Source organism: Schistocerca piceifrons, chromosome 3, assembly GCF_021461385.2.
Source record: "Schistocerca piceifrons isolate TAMUIC-IGC-003096 chromosome 3, iqSchPice1.1, whole genome shotgun sequence".
NCBI classification, from domain to species: domain Eukaryota; kingdom Metazoa; phylum Arthropoda; class Insecta; order Orthoptera; family Acrididae; genus Schistocerca; species Schistocerca piceifrons.
The window spans coordinates 847,098,261-847,102,706 of NC_060140.1; positions in this window are offsets into that span (position 1 = coordinate 847,098,261).

The window sequence follows — 4,446 nt, forward strand, 5'->3', positions numbered from 1 at the left end:
GGGTCTCCGCAACAGCCACCTAGTGCGTGCACCCAAGCTGTCTGTCATTTGTTGGCAAGTGAATGTCCACTCAGTGGTGGCAGGTGACCTTTTCAAACGAATCACATTTTATGCTCTGTAATACAGATGTTGTTGGTGTGCATGGTGTGAAACATATGAAAGCAAACAAGGAGGTAGCGTTATGATCTGGGGAATGTTTTCATGGAATTTCCCGGCTGATCTTGTCATTCTGGAAGTCACACTGGATCAATACAGGTAAGCATCTATTCTTGACTACCATGTCCCCATGTAAATCGCGCGCGCGTGCGCGCGCCCGCGTGCGTGTGCGCAATTGTGTAATTCTGATGGCAGTCTTTTTATTGTGCCTATCAGTGGCTCATCATCTCTGCTATATGGTGAGTAGCAATGTACTCTTTTCATAATATTTAAGTTAAATACTTAGTGACAGTGAGCCTAAATAGCCTTCCAATCACAGTTCACCAAAAATAACACAACATGTCATTATCTTTTGCACATACATGTTCCATTATTCACAAAAAAGAAAAAAGTTAATAATATACTAGTCACAGGTGGGTAATAATAAACATTACTGTACAAAGTATGTATGTAATTAATTTCCTAATTTACTTTGACCATTCCTAGTTAATGCTTTTGTTATAGGGTGGAATCAGTAATTGTTTCATGACTTAGATTCTATTGTTGACTCATAAACAAATATAAATTCTGTAATAACTATAAACTTTTGGAAGAATAACTGCTAGGATTAGGATTTTTAAAGTATTTATTTGGCTCTATTCGAAAACATAATAAAGCCAGCGGTAAATTAATTCCAAAATACTTACCAGGTTTGTAAAAAGTATTGTTTGTATAGCTATATCTGTTAATTTCATTATTTAAACAAATAATTCAGCATAACCTTCGTAGTAGGAGGAACTATTAAAAAGGAGGAATTTTTTGATGTATTCAGTTAACTGAATGAGTTATGTTTTAATTGTAGTTTCTGTAACTTAAACATCAAACAATGTATAGTTTCATTGACTATTAGTGTGACGGTATATAAAGGACCGATTTTTGGTTCCGAGACAGTCAGTCCATGGTCGATTTTCAGATGGTATCAGTTAGAGTAACAACAATGCATCAACTTAACAGTGCAATTAGTGTAACCCAAATAGGCTGTGTGTTAAGACAATGACAACATCTGTTCAAGTTATTTCAGAAATAGTGTCACATGTATTCTGCAAGAACTGTGAACTATGTGATTAGGTTTTTACTGCTCATAGATGTTCAACAGCAAACTATTGCAGCAGTATGCTGATGTCTGCTTGCAACCTATTAATGAGGCTTATCAACATTTACCAATAGTGAACTGGCCATATAACTCTGTAATATTGGTGCAGGGGAGTGGGGGGGGGGGGGGGGGGGGGGGGGTGTTGAATACTGAAAGTAAAGAACTGTGAAACGCAACTGTCGGTTACATCATTTACATGACTCAGTGTTGAATTTCCACCCCTCCCCCCCCTTTTTCAGCCAGTATAACAATGCAGTATGTTGACACCAAGGGTGTGAAATAAAGCAGGCGAATGTCACATGTTCATAGACTGAAAAACTTTGGGGAGGGTGTGGTATATAAAGACTGGTGTAATGATATTTTTTTTATTTTAATAATTGCATTATTGTTTACAAAACTGCATGGTGAAAATTTAATAACGTAGATGACCTATAGACACAACAATCATCTGACTTAACTAAAACATATAGAAGTTGGTTGGAAAAATAAAAAAAAATTGTCAGTACTATTTGATTAGCATACTCTATACCCATGCAGTGAATTACCTACTTACATATACAGTTGTCACATTTGAAATTTTGTTAATTTGTGCCAATTTTTTGTGAAGGTTTTAACTGAATGATGGAGAGTGTTATCTAGTTCAGAAAAAAAATAGGGCAACATAAGTATAAATTCAAATCATGGAATCTAAAATGCATACTAGCACAATTGGTAAAAGTAAATTTGTATGTGATTGATCTTAATTTATGAATACATTGTATTTTCAGTTACAGTAATTAGTTTTAGGAAAACTGAAACAGGTCAGTGGAAAGGTACTCTCAAGGCTTTCTAATGAGTGGGATCAATTCTGTCAAAACCAGTTATTAGCTCACTCAGATTTCATCACTTCACATTGTTGTAACAACTTCAGTTAGCCACTTCCTTTAATTAATAAAGTTTTCATTCAAACTAAATATGCAGCAAACTTTGTAGTCAGGGCAGCCATGGCCTGGGTATGTCGTTTTTAAGATACGACCACTTCAGCTGTGAGTCCAACAATGAACAAAAAGATAGATTGCTATTTACAGGTAAAGATAACATGCTAAGTTGCAGACAGACACAATTAAGAAACACGTAAACATAAGCTTTTGGGTGCAGCCTTCGACGGAAAAAGAGAAAAACACACCATTCATTCACACAGGCAAGCACACTTCACACGCACATGACCACACAACTTAAGTGTGTTAGCTTTACCTGTAAATAGCAATCTGCCTTTTTCTACATTGTTGATATTCCTACCTGGAACTTACATTTTTTTTTTATTCTGCTGAGGAGCTGTAAGTCCTTTATTTATAAGCATGACCAGTTTCACAACATTTTAACAGCATCATCAGGTGCAATAAAATCAAGTCATGTTCCAATCAGGAAAAGAGAATGGGATGATCCAACATTCATAGTCAGCAATTTTTTGCTGAGTAGCAGATGTCAGATATAAAACAGCATAGAACGCTCCCGTGATATCATGAGTACCAGCATCTGGTGAGCTGGTGGGTCCCCATATACCAAAAAAATTATCAAAAACCTGCCATAATAATCATCTATGGGATTATGTAAAATAGTGGTAGTAAATGAGTGACAGTGAGCTGCTTAATTGTACACAGTCCCATAGATGATCACATATGGTTGATTTTTGATCACTTTTGGCATATGGGACCCGTTAGCTCACCAGATTCTGGTAATCGTGGTATCACAAGAGCATTCTATGTTGTCTTACGCTGTTTTACAGTTGACGTCTGTTATTTAATGAAAAATTGCGGACTACATATACTGAGTCATCTAATTCTCTTTCCTTAATTTGAACATAACTTGATTTTATTGCACCTGATGATGCAGTTAAAATGCTGTGAAACTGGTCGTGCTTATAAATAAAGGACTTCCAGCTGAAGTGGTCTTATCTTCATAATGAAACTAAATATACCATTTGGTAATTCTGAAACAAGCTGTGAAATAAGAATTTAATCATTTGGAATATGTACATGGCTTAAGTCATGATTGCATAAATACGATTACTTGAAAGACAAGCAGACACTTATTAACAGGAGGAGAACAACAACAAGTGGAATAGTTTCAACTTGGTTTGTTTCAACTGGAGCAGTAAATCTGTGTCTTCCTTAGATATTTCTGCTTTTCCTCTCTGCATCCACAGTTGCAACTACTGTGTCATCCATGAGTGTCTGCACACTAACTTTGGTGCGACTGATAACCTATGCATATGACTATAATTTATTTAGAATTTGTGAGAGATCTTTCAAGAAGATTCTGCTGTGATAGTCACTGAAGGCTTCATGCATTGCCATCTTCACAACCAAGTTGCCATCTTCACAACCAAAGACATTTCATTCGGTCTCTCTATCTATGGCACTTTGCTTTCTTTTTCCTCTTTTATGCAGAAGTCACTATTGCTTTACAAATTTCTGTATAGTGACTGCATATCATGAGGGGACCCTCACATCTTGAAATGTCCTACAAGGCATATATCAACCCAACGAATTGTCACTATTCCTTTATACGATGCCGAAACAAAACTTAGCACATTGTTTTAGGAGTATCCAATTCACTCAAGATTTATTGTTGCAACAGTGCATACAAAGAACATGAAACAATTACTTTACAGACCAACTGCACAAGCGGTTCTGAGGTACCAGGTGCACATCAATGCTGAAACACTCATACTAGTAAGTGGTGTAGCCTCAACAGGTGGCAATGCAAGTGCTGACTATGGCAACTAGTTTATTGTACAGATGGTGATTGCTGTCCTGGCATATTTTATGACACACTTGCTTGACCTGTTCAAGTAGTTCTTTAACAGTTGTTGGTTGACAAGTTGCATGAATCATTTCTCATCCCACTATGTCTCACAAGTGCTCAACTGGAAACAAGTGCAGAAATCAAGCTGGCCAGGGAAATTGCTGCACATGTTGGAGAGCACATTGAGTTTCATGGGCAAGCATTATCCTGTTGTAATGACACATCACCTTCCTGTTGCAAAACAATAAAAGAATGGGTCTAACAACATTCTGCATGTACTGGTTAGCACCCCCTCCAGAAACATTAAAGATGAATGAGAGCCTATTGCACCCCAGACCATAAGGCCTCGTGTGGAGACACTGTGTGTTGGA